Raw genomic sequence first — 19,768 nt, 5'->3', positions numbered from 1 at the left:
GGCTTCTGAAAAGAAAAATACTTTCACTAATTTTAATTAAATAAGGAATCCCATTTATTGAGCCCTACTATAGTCCCCAAGAACACAACCTTCATTACCATTTATTCTGAAAAAACAAACAAATGCTTAATAAACATGAATGGTATTGCACCATGCTGTTTCCAAGGGTCTCCAAGCTCAAAGGAGCCTTAGGTATGATCTTAATGAGTTATGACAATAACTACCATTTACGACTGGTATGCACAGAGCCCATGTCCACAGAATAAAGGATAAATTGAGAATAACTATCTAACTAAAGCGAATAGCAATGAGAAGACAAATTATTAAAAAGAAGCCAAGTAGAAGTTCTGGAGTTGAAAAGTATAACTGAAATGAAAGATTTGCTAGAGGGGCCCAACAGCAGATTTGAGCAGATAGATGAAAGAACTTAATAGATAGGCCAAATTGAAATTATACAGTCTGAGAAAGAATTATATTAATGCTTAGAATGAAATTTTTAAAAAATGAACAGAGCCTAAGAGATGACCTACAGGACACCATCAAAAGTACCAACATATGTATAATGGGAGTCCCAGATGAGAGGAGAGAAAGAAGCGTAAAATATTTGAAGAAATAATAGCTAAAAATTTCTCAGATTTGATGAAAAACGTTAATCTAAAAAAAAAAAAACAAAAAAACGTTAATCTACATATAGAAAGAAGCTTAATAAACTCCAAATGGGATAAACTCAGAGATCCTTTTTGAAATATGTAAACTGTTGAAAGACAGACAAATTGGAAATCTTGAAAGCAAGAGAGAAGCTACTCAAATCACATGCAAGGGATCCTCAATAGCAGCAGTCCCCAATTTCAGCAACAATTTTTCCACAGACGGGGGGTGGAGGGTAATGGTTCAGGCGGTAATGCAAGCGATGGGGAGCAATAGGTGAAGCTTTGCTCGCTTGCCAGCTGCTCACCTCCTGCCGTGTGGCCCGGTTCCTAACGTTCAGTTATTTCGCCTTCATCAGTTGTCTTTGTCACTGAGAGAACCGCTAAGGAATGAAAGAGTTTAAACCCTTTACTTCGGACCACACTCAGCCTGTCTGCATCCCTCTGATTCAACCACCAAGGGAGGAGGGAGGCGTCCTGGGGCTGCTGCTCCCCACTGACACCCACCCTGTCTAGCATGCTTTTGGTCTCCAGGATTTTACCAGGTTTGTTCTTTTTAATTCTCAACATTTGGGGTAGAGGTGGACGGTATGAAGCCCCAATTTCCCATTGTGTTTGTAGACAGTTTCAACTGAAGCAATCAGAAACTAGGACTAAAACTTCCTATAAATGAGAAAATTCCCCCAAAGAAGCACTTTAAAGATACCTCTGAGAAAAGTTACGGAGCAGAAGTCACTGAGTAATATAAACACACACACACACAAACACACACTCAAATAAAAAGCAAAAGAAAATGCAATAATTAAGTGCCAGTCTTCTCCTTGGTCCACAGCCCAGGGGTTGGGGACACCTCTTAGTAGGATTGACAACTACAGAAAACATAGGAAGTGGGGGATGGAGCTATATAGGAACAAAGATTTTGTACACTGTTGATATGAAGTTGTTACAAACTAAAGTTGTCTAAACTAGGTTGTTACAAACTAAATTTAGATGTTACTTATTATCCCCAGGGCAATCACTAAGAAAATAACTTAAAAATATAAGGTAAAAGAAATTACAAGGGAAATGTTTAGAAATACCTATTCCTTTTTAAGTTGAATAATATCTATGGTATGTATATACCATATTTTCCTGGTCCGTTTGTCTGTTGATGGGCACTCGGGTTGCGTCCATGTTTTAGCTATTATGAATAATGCTGCTAATGATCATGAGTGTTCAAGTTTTCTTCAGGACCCTGCTTTCAGTTCTTTTGCGTATATGCTCAGGGGCAGAATAGCTGGATCAAATGGTAATTATTTTTAATTGTTCAAGGAACTGCCGCGTTTCCCACAGAAGCTGTACCATTTTACATTCCCAGCAGCAGTGCACAAGGGTTACAATTTCTCCATCCTCGTCAACACTCTTTTTGATAGTAGCCATCCTGTTGGGTGTGAGGTGGTGTCTCAGTTGTGCTTTGCATTTCCCTAATTAGTTAACATTTTGAAGGCAGAAGGAAGAAAATAATAAAAGACTAGAGTGGAGATGTATGAAACAGAGAATAGGAAAACAATGGAGAAAATCAAACCAAAATTTGGCTCTTTGAAAAGATCAATAAATTTGACAAACGAAACGTCTATAGCTAGACTGACGAGAGCTCAAATTACTAAAATCAGGAATGAAAGTGGGGATATTACTACTAACCTTACAGAATAAAATGTAAGAGACGACTATGTACAGTTGCATGCCAAAAAATTTAGACAACTTAGATGAAATTTTAAAAATTCTTAGAAACACACAAACTACCAAAGCTGATTGAAGAAGAAATAGAAAATCTGAATAGGCCTCAAACAAGTAAAGAGATTGAATCAGTTATACCAAAAAAATTCCAATAAGGAAAACTCCAGGACCAGATGGCTTCTCTGGTGAATTCTACCAAACCTTTAAAGGAGAATTAATATCAATTCTTCTCAAAGTCTTCCAAAAAAGAAAGGAATCACTGCCTAACTCATTCTGTGAGGCCATTATTACCCTGATACCAAAACCAAAGACATCACAAGATAAGAAAAGCATAGATCAACATTCCATATGTATATAGATGAAAACATCAAAAGTACTAGCAAATCAAATTTAACAATATTAAAACAATTAATACATCATGAGCAAATGAGAGGCTCCAATCAAGATGGCGGAGCAGTAGGATGTGGAACTCCCCTCCTCCCAAAAATACATCTACAAATGGAACAATTCTTATAGAACACCTACTGAACACCAGCAGAAGTCCTAAAACACCTGAAAGGATGAGAAATATCTCCACATAACTGGGTAGGATGAAAGGGAGGAAAAAAAGGGACAGGACCTGCACCGCTGGGAGGGAGCTGAAGAAAGGAAAGATTCCCACACCCTGGGAAGCCCCTCACCTGCGGGGAGATCAGCTGGGACAGAAAAGGAGCTTCAGAGGCTCAGAGGAGGGCACGGCAACTGGTTTGTGGCAGGCAGAACAGAGAGACTACACAGACGGTCCGAGCCACCGCCCTGTACCCCCAGCCTAACGCACATCCGCTGGTACAGGTGGGGGCTGGGTGCTGAAACATGGGGTTTAGAGGACAAACCTGGGGAGAGGACTGGTGTTGGCTGCTCGGAGACAGACTGAAGGAGCTGGAGTGTGGTACGGCCACAACCAGGGCTAGAAGCCAGGCCCACCATAGAAACGAAGCACCGTTGTTAAGTGGTGCACGAACCGGGGAGGGGGTGCTGCCGTTACAGCCTCTTTCTCCATGTGCTAGCCCCTGCCCACGCAGGCTCCGGGAGAGCACGCCCCAGCCACCCCACCTCGGCCAGCTCCCACCTGGGCAGTCTTGCAGGCCCCAGATGCCACCTAGACAGGCTCCGAGGCCAACCGCAGCCTCGGGAGCAGACACCAGCAGTTTGCCCGCATTCAGAGGTAGGACCAAAAGCACAGCTGAGCCCCAGGGGCCACACAACTTAGGAAGCAGGGCTGAAAATTCAGTGCCTGTGGGACATCCGAACAGACAGCGGGTGCTCCCACGGCTGGGACGGGTCTGGCCTTAATAGCTGTGGGCTTTGTGGGTGCATGCATGCAGGGACTGGGCCGTGCCAGGGTCTAAGCTACCTCTATAGCTCCCACAGCAGGTCCAGGTGTGGGACTTGTGCTGTCCTGGGACCTGACTTCAGTGGCTCTGTGCTGGTGTCCTTGAGACACCTGGGTGGATGGCCGGCATACCCATGGTTGACGCAGGGCCAAGGGCAGTGCCAAACCAGTGTACTTTGTGATCCCGGACAATGGGTGAAAGGTGACACATCAGAGCACACTCACCAGTGAACAGCTCCAGCAGAGGAATACTCAGTGGCTCCCCTCCCAGTGGGAGTGCTCCAGTCCCACCTACCTCACACCACAGCTCAGTAATGCAGCTCAGAAACAGATCTGGGGACGTCTACTCCAACATCTAGGTAGCAGACCCTGCCCCTGACAGGGCAGTGACAAAGAGCACAGAGGAGGCCCCACTCAACATCCAGTGCAGGCTCTGGCCACCACACCACCAGTCACACCTTCTATCAAGGGGATAATGGCCAGCATACACTGAGGAAAGTGGTGGCAGCCATCCATACTAAAAACAGCCCCTGCGCCACAAATGTTAAACCCACGTAGGCTACAAAGGGACGCTCCCACATTAGTATAGCCCTCCAGGACCACAGTAGATAACTGTTTTTCCTAAACTCAGAGCAAGAGAAATATAAGTAAAATGAAGAAGCAGAGGAACCATTGCCAATAAAAAGATCAAGAGAATTCCCCTGAAACAACAAACAATGAAACAGACCTCTTCAGTCTAATAGACAAAAAGGAGATAATGAAAATACTGAAGGAATTAAGAAAGGCTATTGGCAGAAATGCAGATTACTGTAAAAAGGACCTAGAAACTAGGAGGAACCAAGAAAAAATAGTTCATCATGAGCAAATGAGACTTACCCAGGAATGTAAGGATGGTTCAACATTTGAAAATAAATCCAAGTAATACATCATATTAATCAATTAATTAAATAGCAGCACTATTTACAAGAGTCAAGACATGGAAACAGCCTAAGTGTCCATCAACAGATGAATAGATAGAGAAGATATGGCAAATATATATACAATGCAGTATTACTCAGCCATAAAAAAAAGAGTGAAATAATGCCATTTGGAGCAACATGAATGGACCTAGAGATTATCATACTAAGTGAAGTAAGCCAGACAGAGAAAGACAAATATCATATGATATTACTTATATGTGGAATCTAAAAAAAGGATACAAATGAGCTTATTTACAAAACAGAAATAGACTCACAGGTACAGAAAACAAACTTATGGTTACCAAAGGGAAGGAGGGGGGAAGGAAAACTTAGGAGTTTGGGATTAAAATATACACACTACTGTATATAAAATAGATAACCAACAAGAACCTACAGTATAGCACAGAGAACGCTACTCAATATCTTGTAACAATCTATAATGGAAGAGAGTGTAAAAAAAAAGAATATATATATTTTTATATATGTATAACTGAATCACTTTACACCAGAAACTAACAATTGTAAATCAACTATATTTCAATAAATTTTTAAATCAAATTTAAAAATTTTATTTAATATGTATTGTTGATTGATTAACGTGAAAACTCACAGACGACAGCACTATAACTCATGCCTGAACAAAGCTTATGTAACACACTTATTTTCTTTCAAAGGCACATCATAGCCTTCTTGGACAATTTTAAACAGCAAGATCACCAACAAAAAGCACAAAAGTGTCACTAAATAGGCCGCGAAAAGGACCATTTTTTTACAGTATGTGAACTGAAACAAGATGGCAGAACAGCACCTTGTTCAACCTAAGCTGGTAACGTGTTCATTGGGTGACTCAAATTTTTCACTGCTCTGTGCATAGCCATGAATGATTGCAAACACTCTACGAGTATCAATTTGGGGGTTACAAATAAATGTTAGCAAGCTGATAAACTCACAAATATGGAATCCATGAATAGGGAGAACAAACTGTTATCTTGCTGGTGACTTGATTTTCTCTCATCCTGTAATGTCTTTTTTTTTTAGAGCTTTTATTTATTTATTTTTATAAATTTATTTATTTTATTTTATTTTTGGGTGTATTGGGTCTTCATTGCTGTGCGGGCTTTCTGTAGCTGCAGCAAGCGGGGGCTATTCTTCATTGTGGTGTGCGGGCTTCTCATTGCGGTGGCTTCTCTTGTTGTGGAGCACGGGCTCTAGTCTCACAGGCTTCAGTAGTTGTGGCGTGCAGGCTCAGTAGTTGTGACTCACGGGCTCTAGAGTGCAGGCTCAACAGTTGTGGCACATGGGCTTAATTTGTCCGCGGCATGTGGGATCTTCCCGGACCAGGGCTCGAACACATGTCCCGTGCGTTGGCAGGCGGATTCTCAACCACTGTGCCACCAGGGAAGCCTCTGTAATGTCTTTAAATACTGTATTATCTCCAATGAGCCCGTGCAGCCCTAAATTTCCCAAACACATACACTACTGTATTTTATTTATTTTATTTTTATTTATTTTTGTTTTTGTTTTTGGCTGCATTGGGTCTTTGTCACTGTGTGCGGGCTTTCTCTAGTTGCAGCGAGTGGGAACTACTCTTCGTTGTGGTGCGTGGGCTTCTCATTGTGGTGGCTTCTCTTTGTTGCGGAACATGGGCTCTAGGCACGCGGGCTTCAGTAGTTATGGCTCACGGGCTCTAGAGCACAGGCTCAGTAGTTGTGGTGCACGGGCTTAGTTGCTCCACGGCATGTGCTCCACGGCATGTGGGATCCCTTCCTGGACCAGGGATCGAACCCGTGTCCCCTGCAGTGGCAGGCAGATTCTTAACCATTGCACCACCAGGGAAGTTCCTACACGACTTTAAAAAAGGGAATTGGGGGGGGGGTGGTCCAGTGGCTGGGACTCGGCTTGAACAAAGATCCCACAAGCTGCACAGTGTGGCCAAAAATAAAAAAGGGGGTGGGGGAATGGAAATGCTGCTGGGTGACCAGCTCATAGTTTCTGCTCTGTGTGGCAATCATTCCTTTTATGTTGTTTAGTGTTAGTTTGCTACTGCTGTTATAACAAATTTCCACTAACTTGGTGGCTTGAAATAATAGAAATTTATTCTTTCACAATTCTGGAGGCCAGAAGTCCAAAATCAGTATCACTGGGACAAAATCAAGGTATTATTGCCTCTTCCAGCTTCCAATGGCTGACAACATTACTTGACTTGGCCACATCATTCCAATTTCTGCCCCTGTGATCACATCACTTTCTCTTCTGTGATATCCCCTTCTGCCTATAAAGTTACATATGATTGCCTTCAGGGTCCACCCAAATAATTCAGGATAATCTCCTCATATCAAGATCCTTAAGTGCATATGCAGAGACTCTTTTCCCATATAAGGTAACATTTACAGGTTTGAGGAATTAGGATCTGGTATTTTTTAGGAACATTTTTCACCTACCACACCTAGTCTTGTCTGTCCATGTGCTTTGTGGGCAGCAAGCTCTTACTCAGAGTCCTGTGAGACTTCCGGGCTTGCACCTGAGGGTTCACAATCCAGCTGAGCCTGGGTAGAGTGACACACCTCTAAAGAGGCCAGAGAAGTTACCAGGAGCCAAGAAACTGGTCTGTTTCCAGCTCTGCTGTGTACCTTGGACAAAGGGCCCATGCTTACCAAGCCTTGGGTTCCTTATTTCTGAATGCTCTTCTACACCAGGACAGCTCAGAGCTGCTGCAGATGAACTTGCAAATTGTAGCCTCCTCCTTAGTGAAAGACAGTTTAAGGGAAGTGATTTTGCCTCATTTCTCTGCTTTGGCTGAGTCCACTCAAGCATAGCCAACCAACATCAACAGATCACCTACTCCCTACCAGGCTTCCTTCTAGGCCCAGGATAACACAGTACCTCAGACATCAAGGAGCCCCCAGCTAAAATGGGGGTAAAAGGGGGGCATGGCATGGGTAAAGGTACCAGGAAGCCCCAGGGTGAGAAGCCTCAATTATATCTCACAGTATTCAGGCTCACTCATTATAGGAATGTTTTTAAGAAACAGATTAGATATGAATAAAGTTAGTGAGTTGCGTTACTTTAAAAGGTCTCAGGGGGCTTCCCTGGTGGTGCAGTGGTTGAGAGTCCGCCTGCCGATGCAGGGGGCACGGGTTCGTGCCCTGGTCCGGGAGGATCCCACGTGCCGCGGAGCGGCTGGGCCCATGGGCCATGGCCGCTGGGCCTGCGCGTCCGGAGCCTGTGCTCCACAGCGGGAGGGGCCACAATAGTGAGAGGCCTGCATACCACACAGAAAAAAATGTCTCAGGCTCTAATCATGAAGTCTAGGGTGCAGTTGAAGTACTCCCCAACCTACTTTTCTTCAGAATAGGTCAGAATAAGAAGAATTTTTCACTTTAGAAAGGAGCAGGACTTCCCTGGTGGCGCACTGGTTAAGACTCCACCTACCAATGCAGGGGACACAAGTTCGATCCCTGGTCCTGGAAGATCCCACATGCTGCAGAGCAACTAAGCCCATGCACCACAACTACTGAGCCTGTGCTCTAGAGCCCGTGAGCCACAACTACTGAGCCTGCATGCCACAACTACTGAAGCCTATGTGCCTAGAGCCTGTGCTCTGCAACGAGAAGCCACTGCAATGAGAGCCTATGCATTGCAACAAAGAGTAGCCCCCACTCGCTGCAAATAAAGAAAGCCCACGCGCAGCAACGAAGACCCAACGCAGCTAAATAAATAAATAATAAAATAAAATAAAAACTATAAAAGAAAAAAAAAACTATAAAAGAAAGGAGCTAAGAGCCTCCAGTGTGGTGGTATGAAATGGGACAGATGCATCCACGGAAACTAGAGGCTTGAAGGGGGATATATGGGACAAATTTCATACAGCTAACCTAGTTGGGAGCCAAAGGTTACCATAGACAAACATTTTTATAATTATCAGAAAATTTGAGTTGCTTCTAGTTTGTCAAGGGAGGGAGGTTTGAGGTATTAAAAAGGCCATCCAGCATTTCTCCCTGTATTCTGCAAGGGAAGGGGAAGGGCAGACCCCACCCCAGGGAATTCTTCACTGAACATAGAGGTTAGATGGGCAACAGGGACCTCAGTGGACTGAGAGGCTACCATGCTACAAGGAGTGTCAGGCCAAGTCTCTTGTGTTGGTGTCTGACTGAGACAGGAGTCCAGAAATTCTGTGTGAGTGCCCTTTGCCGACTGGGTACAGAGGGGCTTGTCCTAGACCACCCTCTAGGAGACCCTTGTTTGGTTAGGATTGCTACCCTTTGAAGGGAGGCACTGATCCACTGGTCCTTTCCTTCCCAACTGGCCCTTTCAACATTATTTCTACCTTTCCCAGTGAGCTCTAGCTGTAATTATGAAACTAACTTTAATAAATTTAGTCCCGTAATAGAAATAAATTGTGTTTGTCAAAACCCATAGAGGGTATAACACCAAGAGTGAGACCAGATAGAAACTATGGACTTTGGGTGATGATGACGTGTCAACGAAAGTTCATCATGGGAACAATGTAACACTGGTGTGGGACATCTATACTGGGGGAGCCTGTGGGTGGGGGGCTCAGGGTATATGGGAACTCTGTACTTCCTGCTCAAATTTGTTGTGAACCTAAAACTGCTCTAAAAAATAGTCTTTTTTTTTTGAGGAACTGTATGAGGGCTCTTTGCTCACCTTGACGTCCTTGAATCCCTAGACCAGCATAATCGCCTTCGTTTGTTTTGAATAGAGTATTTGCCAAATATTAAGGGCAAACTCAGTAGAGAGTTGGAGTCAACCATTCAAGAAATTTCCAACTTTCGAGAGTGTCTTTTTTTTTTTCCCAAATAAATAGTTAGTTGGCTTTTAATTGGAAAAACAGAGGCTCAGTATTGCATCCTATTTGAACCCTATTTGGTGTTTCCTGACTAGGCCTCTCCCCTAGACAGTGTATCAGAGAAAAAAAATGGAACCTATTTTTCTGAAGCTGGAATGTAAATTAATTTTCTGTTATTATCCTCCTCACACTCCCTTCATTCCTATGGATATCCAAATGGTTTTAATCAAAATTAGATTCAGAGGCAATATTACAGTTATTCTTTTTAAAAATAATGTTTTTCCCCCTTGCCACAGAACTGACTTTATTTTTGTTTATTTACTTATTTGGCCACATGACATGGCTTGCAGGATCCTAGTTCTCTAACCAAGGACCTAACCTGTGCCTCCTGCAGTGAAAGCATAGAGTCTTAACCACTGGACTGCCAGGGAACTCCCACCACAGAACTAACTTCAGAAACTGAATTAAGAAGAAAAATAAAACAAAAGTTACAAGTAATCCAAATGCCCATTTATAAATACTGCAGTGTTTTGTTCCTTTTGTGTACAAACACACGCATGTGTGTACATACATAATGGGAAAGGGTCATATTTTAACTAGATTTTTTTTTCAGTTAATATGGACATTGGTCCATGGCTTTGCATATTCTTTCAAAACATCAGTTTTAGGACTCCCCTGGTGGCACAGTGGTTAAGACTCCGTGCTCCCAATTCAGGGGGCCTGGGTTCGATCCCTAGTCAGGGAACTAGATCCCACATGCATGCCACAACTAAGAGTTCGCATGCCACAACTAAGGAGCCGGCAAGCCGCAACTAAAGAGCCCACGAGCTGTGACTAAGGAGCGCACCTGCTGCAACTAAGACCCATAGCAAACAAATAAATAGTAAAATAAATAAAATTTTAAAAAATAAAAGATAATTGGAGAATATTAGAAACAGTTAAAAAAAACATCAGGTTTAGTAGCAAATTATATTCCATTTTATGGATATACTACAATTTAAATCAATCTTGTATTGTTGAACACAGAGCTTATTTCTTAACTTATGCTTTTTCAGGTGATACTGCAGTGAAGACTCCTGGGTATAAATCTTGGCACAGATCCATGATCATTCTCCTTCTAGTAAACACCAAGAGGTGGAATTGTGGAGTCAGAAGGTACATGCCTGGTAAAGACTTCAGCACAATTAACAAATGGCTTGATAGGGAGGGAAGCACGTCACAGTCCCAGCAGCAATGCATGAAAACTCCATGTCCTAAATCCTCGTCAATATTGGATATTGAGTTTGACAGGTTTGGCAACACTAGCTTAGTACTGAGAAAATTAATCAGCCTGAAATCACTGCACCCTAAATCTGTGTTAAAACACAGAGAAGTATATGTCCTGGTTCTGAAGGAATTCACAGAATATGGGCCAGGTTTTTCCTGGCTGAACCACTTACTTCCCTGCTGTTTGGCTCTGGAAGAGTTATTGACCCTCTTTGCCTTAACCTTGCCTGCCAGCCGTGAGGATGAGTATCTGGACTGAATTTATCATATTCTCATTTACCTTTGTATTATAAGTAATATATAAATGAGAATATATATATGTTCTTATTTAGCCTCCCCAACTAGACACAAATATATATATATATAAACTAATAACTATAATATATATACAGTTAATATATACAGGGTTCAAAAGCGGTTGTCACTGCCAGTGCTATTACTACTACTGATTATAATAATCATTGAGATGGCTCTGGGTAGACACTTAACAAATGTTAATTACCACTTACAAGCTGTTTAACTTGGCTTAGAAAAGTTACGCCCTCTCTCCAATCATTAGCTTCCCCATCTGTTCAACGGAACTAAAAATACCCATTTCCTAGGATTACTGTGAGGATTATAGGAAATGAAACCATCAGCTCAGTACCAGGAATATAGAAGGAAGTTTTCTTCCTTTAGGAATATTTTAGAAACCGACTTCAGAAAAATAATGCATAATGCCTGATAATAAACAACTCAGTTTCTTTTGTGAAGAACTCTAAGATCAGGGGCTGAATCAGCAAGAGCTGGTGAAACTACATCTTTACCCTTTATCCTCCTTTCTGGAAAAATTATTCTTTCCAAACATCAACTCTTTTGGCCTGATGTTCAGGTGCCTGTCACTGGGTTTGCCTGGCTGACGGCAAAAAATCATAGGAAGGCTGAGGTGCCAATCTAGGAGACCGAAATAAGAGTAGGGATTAGGTGGAGAAGAAGGAAATTCTTTCTCCCTATGTTCTTGCTTAGTTAATACCTAATGGCTTTTTAAGGGGTTGCAAGTATAGTTTAATAAAGATGTGCCAATATCTAGCAGCAAAGGCACTCTGCCAACATCATAAGCCCCTCTGCACCTGCTCTGGCATAATAACTTTGATAAGAACTACTCATTACTGAGCACATACTGTAAGACTCTATAATCCTTCCAACAACCTGATTATTCCAATGAAGACATAGCTATTCAGAAGAGATAACAATTCAGAGCCAGGACTGGGACTCATGTCTGTTTGCCTTGAAGTACATGTTTTTCCTTGTGTACTTTCTCTCTCTTCCTCTAGTACTTTTCAGATTCCTGCCTTTTCCTTCTAGCCCACCCGGATTTCAGGCCAGCCTTTGTACCCATACCAGGTGCATCACCGATCCCCATGGCTTTAAGATCTCCTGTTCCCATGGCCCTGCACCTGGCGGACTGAGAGGGATGCCAGCTGCTCTTTCTTTGCAGGGCACAGAGCTCTGAGTAGCACACCAAGATGTGCAGGAAACTGCAAGCTGAGAACCCTTACATATTTCTGAGTCTCTGAGTCATTGAAGAAAAAGAGGTACTTCAGTGAAGAGGGCTCAGCCTTACTAGGAAGTATAAAGGAAATATTAAAGGCACTGTGTTTTTAAATAGTATACTTAGCAAACTTGAATATTTTTGGCTAAAGCAATTTCATATTGTGACCAAGGGAACTGAGTGAGTTCAATTAAGGTACTATGAAGAGACAGGAGCATTGCATACAGACCAATGTTTTAACAGTTAAGATTATTTTTTATCTTTGACCTAAAGGAGACAAGTATACTCAATAGGGAAAAGATAGTCTCTCAATAAACAGTGCTGGGAAAGCTGGACATTCACATGCAAAAGAATGAAATTGGACCCCTATCTTACGTGACTTACAAAAATTAACTCAAAGTGGATTAAAGACTTAAATGTAAGATCAGAAACCATAAAACTCCTAGAAGAAAACATAGGGGAAAATCTGCTTGACACTGGGCTTGGCAATAATTATTTTTTTAGATATGACACCAAAAGCACAAGCAACAAAAGTGAAAATAAACAAGTGAGACTATATCAAACTGAAAATTTTGTGTATAGTCAAGAAGCAATCAATGATATGAAAAGGCAACCTATGTAATGGCAGAAAATATTTGTAAACTACATATCTGATAGGGGGTTGATATCCAAAATATATAGGGAACTCATACAACTCAACAGCCAAAAAAAAAAAAAAAAAATTCCCACCCAAATAATCCAATTAAAAAATGGGCAGGAAAAAAACAAAAAAAGGGCAGGGACTTCCGTGGTGGTGCAGTGGTTAAGACTCTGCACTCCCAATGCAGGGGGCCTGGGTTCAATCCCTGGTCATGGAACTAGATCCCACATGCATGCTGCAACTAAGAGTTCGAATGCCACAACTAAGGAGCTCATGTGCCACAACCAAGGAGCCAGATAGCCACAACTAAGGAGCCTGGGAGCTGCAACTAAGGAGCATGCCTGCCACAACTAAGACCCAGTGCAACCAAATAAATAAATAAATTTTTTTTAAATGGGCAAAGGGTTGGAATAGATGAATAGACATTTTTCCAAAAGATATTCACATGGCCAACAGGTACCTGAAAAGGTGCACAGCATGACTAATCGTCAGGAAAATGCATTTCAAAACTAAAATGAGATATCACCTCACACTTGTTAGAATAGCTATTACCAGAAAAGACAAGAGCTAAGTGCTGGTGAATATGTGGAAAATAGGGGACTCTTGCTCACTGTTGATGGGAATGTAAATTGGTGAAGCCACTATGGAAAACAGTATGGCAATTCCTCAAAAAATTAAAAATAGAACAACTATATGATCCAACAGTTCTACTTTTGGATATATACCTGAAGAAAATGAAATCACTATCTTTGAAACTGAGCAGGACCCTACCGGGTCTTCCTGGGGAAAGACACCCAACCTGTGTCCTCCATCTCTTATTTTAAAAAAAAACTTTAGCCTCCTAGGCCTTCCAAAGAGCAAATATAATCAGAAATACAGAAACAAAGGAAAGCAATCAAGCAAGACAAAATAATAATAGTTTAACCATAAAACAAAGTCAATGACCTTTAATTCCTCCTCAGAGGATATAGATAATATCCTGATCCAAATCTTTGAGTTGTTTTTCAGATATTAAAACCCCCACAAGATGGAAGAAGTTGACTGCATGCTGACCACTAGCATGTAGCCCCCAGATGAGCTGGAGCGTGAAGATTGATAATGCTGACCTCTGTGACCTCATCTGGTTGCCTCACCACCCACCAATAAGAAAATTGTGTGTGAGCTGATCACATACTCCACAACACTTTCCCTCACTTTGTCTTTTAAAACCCTTCCCTAGGGACTTCCCTGGCAGTTCAGTGGTTAAGACTCCGTGCTTCCATTGCAGGGGGCACGAGTTTGATCCCTGGTCAGGGATCTAAGATCCCACATGCTGTGTGATACGGGAAAGAAAGGAAGAGAGAGAGAGAAAGAAAGAAAGGGAAAGAAAGAGAAAGGAAGAAAGGAAGGAAGGAAGAAAGAAAGAAAGAAAAAGCCATTTCCTAAAAGCCATCAGGGAGTTCAGGTTTTCCAAGCATTAGCTGCTTGTTCTCCTTGCTTGTTACCCTGCAATAAATGTTGTACTTTTCTTCACCAAAACCCCGTGTCAGTAGATTGGCTTTGCTGCAGGCAAATAGACCCAAGTTTGGTTTGGTAATGTCTTGAAGAGATATCTGCACATCCACATTCATTAGAGCATTATTTACATTAGCAAAGACATGGGAACTAAGTGTTCATCAATGGATGAATGGATAAAGAAGTTATACACACAAGTGCATGCGCACATGCATGCACACGCACACACACACACACGCACACACACAGAATGGAGTATTATTCAGCCATTAAAAAGGAACTCCTGGGCTTCCCTGGTGGCACAGTGGTTGAGAGTCCACCTGCCGAGGCAGGGGACGCAGGTTTGTACCCTGGTCCAGGAAGATCCCACATGCCGTAGAGTGGCTGGGCCCATGAGCCATGGCCACTGAGCCTGCACGTCCGGAGCCTGTGCTCCACAATGGGAGAGGCGACAACAGTGAGAGGCCCGCGTACCGCAAAAAAAAAAAAAAAAAAAAGGAACTCCTGGTTGCCATATGATCCAGCAATCCCACTCCTAGGCCTCTATCTGGACAAAATTATAATTCGAAAAGATACATGTATCCCAATGTTCACTGGGGCACTATTTACAATAACCAAGACATGGAAACAACCTAAATGTCCACCAGCAGATGAATGGATAAAGAAGATGTGGTACATATATACAATGGAATACTATTCAGCCATAAAGAAGAATGAAATACTGCCATTTACAGCAACATGGATGGACCCAGAGATTATCATACTAAGTGAAGGAAGTCAGAAAAAGGATGACAAATAACATATGATATCACTTATATGTGGAATCTAAAATATGACACAAATGAACCTAACTATGAAACAGAAACAGATTCACAGACATAGAGAACAAACTTGTGGTTGCCAAGGGGGAGCGGGGAGGGGAAAGAGAAGGATTGGGAGTTTGAGGTTAGCAGATGCAACTATTACATATAGAATGGATAAACAACAAGGTTCTACTATATAGCACAGGGAACTATATTCAATATCCTCTGATAAACCATAGTGGAAAAGAATATATATATGTGTATAACTGAATCACTTTGCTGTATAGCAGAAACTAACACAACATTGTAAATTAACTATGCTTCAATAAAATAAATTTCAAAAAAGAGAGAGAGAGATGCCAGAGACGTTACTTTCTCTCCCTACCAGGTGAGGTCACAGTGAGAAGGTGGCCATGTACAAGCCAGAAAGGGACAGCTATCACCAGAAACCGACCATCGATCATGCTAGCATCCTGATCTTGAACTTCCATCCTCCAGAACTGTAAGAAATAAATTTCTGTTTCTCTGGAAGACCCCTGCAGCCATCTAAGCTTTTTGAGGATTTACTAAGTGTCAGTCAGTAATTCTACAGGGTAAAATGGAGTGAGAGTCTGAGCCACCCCCAAGAAGAAGTACCACACCCAGTGAGGTAGTGGGCAAATGTCAATGGAATCCCAATTAAGGGACTTGAACTATTCTCCAAGGCCCAGATATTAGAAAAGGAGAGACAGTTCTCTTTTTTACTTAACGTGCCATATTAGACATGTGATTGAGAACGGATTATTACTCTGGGCTTTAGTCATGTGTTAGTAAAAAGGTATTCTATTTTGTCTTGAGGAATAAATTGAAATATATGCACACTGAACAGTAAATTTTATCTGTGATGTTTATGTAGGTATACTGATCCAGGTGTGCCAGACAGACATTATGCAGTAGATACCTGTGACAAAAACATTTACTGTTCACCGATGATCCCACCCACATTTCCCAGCTGCCTTTCAGTTAGACAGGGCATGTGACTAGTCCCGGCCAATGGGTTGTGAGTAGAAATGACTGTGTCAAACCCTAGGCCACAACAGAGAAAAAGGAAAGTGAGTTCTCCATGCCCTTTCTTCCCGCATGGCAACAATGGGAGCCCTCTTGTTTCTCATGTTACAGCCACAAGATGTTGGTGTGTGAGCCGTGCAGTGTCTATGTGGAGCGAACCTCCCACAGATCTTCAATGGACATTAAATGTAAGCAAGTGGGAAACGTAGTTGTATTAATCCATTGAGATTTGAGGGTTGTAATATGTTACTGCATCATAGCCCAGTCCATCTTGACCAAATACAACTGTGGCTGTCACTAGGGGTAGAGAGGCAAATCCCTGGAGTCACCTTTGGAAGTAGACCACGGCTTATAGAAAACAGGTTGGGGAAGCCTCTTCAGGAGTGAACGTTTAAATGCTAATTAGACTGGGGATGAGGTTGCACAGCCTTCCAGCTGGTTTTACCTAAATCATGACTAGTCACTCCTTAGGCAATTTTCTGGAACGGTATATGAGAGTAACAGAGAAAAGTTTCATATATCTTGTGAAGTCTATGGGTAGGACTGATGTACTCCATGTCACTACTAAAGCCCAGTCACAGATATAATTATGAACATCATGGGAGGGCATACATTATGGAATAATAAGTCAATTGTAAGCAAAAGTTGAAGTGACCATAGTTGTTCTTATTGGCTGTCAGACAGAAGTGTCTGGATCACAATGCCAACTTATCCCTTTAAGAAACTTCTTGAGCAGATGAGACACACTGCTAAAGAATCTTTGAAAATGAGACAGATTTTAATGTTGTAAGTGACCCCAGATGAAAATTTGAGTGGCAGAGGTTTTTTTTGACACCTCAATCTCTTTATGATGCCAATATTTGGCATGAGTCCCTGCCTTGGTTGCATTCTGGGGTCATGCACAGGAGAGGGGGAACATGTTCCACTGGACTGAAAGTCTAGTTGGTGATGGGTGCTCCCAGGCTAGAGCATCCCAACAGAGAGCCGGTAGCAAATGGCTATGCAAGGTAGGAATCAAAGGCGGGAGACAGAAAAGGTCTCTGTGGGAGTCATCAAACGTCGTGCTGGGAAAGGTTGCCTCTGATCAGAAACAAGATGTGCAAACTTGGTTTGTACTGATTCCAAAGCTGTCAACAGCAATGAGGCCGTGGGAAAAAGCCTGAGAAAGCTGCCTTTGGCTTGCGGACCTGGACGGAGAGGGTTGTTGGAAGCCTTAGCAGATTATTGCAGAGGACATCAGTAATGTGAAGAAAGTGATGGGCCACTAGGGGCAGGGGTGGGAAGATATCTGGAGAAACTGTCACTGCTAGAGCGTGGTGGAGGCTGCTTCCAGCCCTGGTATGAAATCTAGTGCGTAGGGCGGGCCACCAAAACCTGGGGAAGTAGGCACCCCCCAGCAAGGTGGCACACTCCTACTGCTAGTTTACAGTAGTTACTCCTGCAGAACAATTCTAAATTCATGAAGGTATTGCTCATTATGTTTAGAATTTGTAATCACCAGCCATCCCTCCCAATGGATTCCATTTAATGGAATCACAGGGGAAGGCATGAATTGCTTGAGAGGATCAGTTCTGAAATGAGCAGCAAGTGCACTGGAAAGGCCACAGTTGTCCACTTAAAACAGAGGCTGTGAACAAGGGCCTCAGAGATACTGGTATCATGGTGAAGGAGAATTAACGACAACATAACAGAAAGTGATAAGAAAAAGGTCAAAATGTGTCAGTAGGTGTGCCCTCTAAGACTTATATGTAGAGTGGCAAACAGGATTATCTAAACTATTTAAGGTAAAGTCTGGCGGATCTCTTGCTGTTGGATTCTGATCTCCTTCAGTAGCCTGGTGGCATAGTGGAGAGTGTTCATTGTGGAGGACTGGGCTTTAGTAACCTGAATAAAATCAAAAAAGGAATAAGGTATTCAAATGTAACTTCAGACCTCCATGATACTGTGCACCAGAGGGAAAAATATTAATGCTTATTGATGAGAGTTTTGTACTGCGAAGTTAAATACAGTTAAATACTACCTGTAATACAGGTAGTATTAGTATATTTATAGTATGACTTTATTACCTGATGTAATAAGCCTTATGAGTCATGTACTTTTTCCAAGTTCTGTTTGCACAACAAAGTTCGGGCTGTATTTGAGATGTAGTGGCCAACTAAAGCAGGCACTATTGATGCCCTATCTAATATCCCCTAGACTCACCTCTGAGTTCACCTGCAGCTGTGGTAAAGAGCTTCCAGCGTGATTGCAGCTCCCCATTCCAAGTGCCTGCTTCTCTCCCTGAGAGCTGTCTGAAGCATCAGGGGAATTTGCTGAGCCACACACAGGAGCAACTCAAAGGATAAGACAGTTAATGTTCCAGAAACAGGGTTTCCCTGGTGGCGCAGTGGTTAAGAATCCACCTGCCAAAGCAGGGGCCACGGGTTCAATCCCTGGTCCAGGAAAAGGAACTAAGCCCATGAGCCACAACTGCTGAGCCCACGTGCCACGGCTACTGAAGCCCGCGCACCTAGAGGCCATGCTCTGCAACAAGAGAAGCCAACGCAGTGAGAAGCCCGTGCACGGCAACGAAGAGTAGCCTCCGCTCGCTGCAACTAGAGAAAGCTCACATGCAGCAACAAAGACCCAACACAGCCAAAAATAAATAAATAAACATTTGAAGAAAAAAAAAGTTCCAGAAACAATTCCTGATGGTTGGGGAAGGGAGAATGCTGGATTACTGCTCCAGCCTCCCAGCCTGCAGTGGAACAATTCTGAGATGCCCTCTACACAGTTTCTCAGAGAGTAATCAGAACAATTAAGCCCTGGGACTTCCCTGGTGGCACAGTGGATAAGACTCCGTGCTCCCAGTGCAGGGGGCCCCAGGTTCGATCCCTGATCAGGGAACAAGATCCCACATGCATGCCGCAACTAAGAGTTTGCATGCCACAACTAAGGAGCCTGCACGCCACAACTAAGGAGCCCATGTGCCGCAACTAAGGAGCCCGCCTGCTGCAAGTAACACCCTGTGCAACCAAATAAATTATAAAAAGAACAATTGAGCCCTAATCATGCACTGTGCTAATCTGCTCATTAATGCACTGTTTCTTAGCCTTTCTACCTCCCCTGTCTCATTTTCCCCACACCCACATGTGCTTCCTGGGATCACCTGGACCCAAGTCCCTGTATCAGGGTCTGTATTAGTCAGGTTTCTCCTGAGAAATAGAACCAGTAGGATAGATAGATCAATCTATTTCTCTATATCCATATGTATAACTGCACGTCTATAGCTATATACCTATATCTGCATCCACATCTATATCTATGTATCTATACACAAAGATTATAAGGAAATGGCTCACATGATTATGGAGGCTAGCAAGTCTAAAATCTGCAGAGCAAATGTTGCAGTTCAAGGACAAAAGCAGGCAGGCTGCTACAGACCCAGGAAGAGTCAATACGCCAGTGCAATGGCTGTCGGGCAGGAGAATTCTCTATTACTCA

The 19,768-nt window shown here is 42.6% G+C and overlaps 1 protein-coding gene across 3 annotated transcripts in view; it reads left to right on the top strand.

The window, feature by feature from the left end:
- Positions 1 to 104: 104 nt before the first annotated feature.
- The window catches only part of FBLL1 (fibrillarin like 1), a 36,165-nt gene continuing 16,501 nt past the window's right edge, over positions 105 to 19,768 (top strand). For 2 of the 3 annotated variants that reach the window (XM_067732897.1, XM_067732896.1), the window contains exons 1-5: positions 105 to 1,192; positions 5,369 to 5,520; positions 10,560 to 12,344; positions 15,627 to 15,740; positions 16,397 to 16,473. The gene's annotated coding sequence lies outside the window, so the exon portion shown is untranslated. Of the gene's footprint in view, positions 1,193 to 5,368; positions 5,521 to 10,559; positions 12,345 to 15,626; positions 15,741 to 15,791; positions 16,474 to 19,768 lie in introns of those variants that run through there. The other variant, XM_067732898.1, reaches the window with a different exon arrangement.

The sequence above is a fragment of the Pseudorca crassidens genome, chromosome 3 (assembly GCF_039906515.1).
Source record: "Pseudorca crassidens isolate mPseCra1 chromosome 3, mPseCra1.hap1, whole genome shotgun sequence".
In the NCBI taxonomy this organism is placed as follows: Eukaryota; Metazoa; Chordata; class Mammalia; order Artiodactyla; family Delphinidae; genus Pseudorca; species Pseudorca crassidens.
The sequence above is the reverse complement of the archived record's forward strand: the minus strand, read 5'-3'. Positions and strand labels throughout refer to the sequence as shown.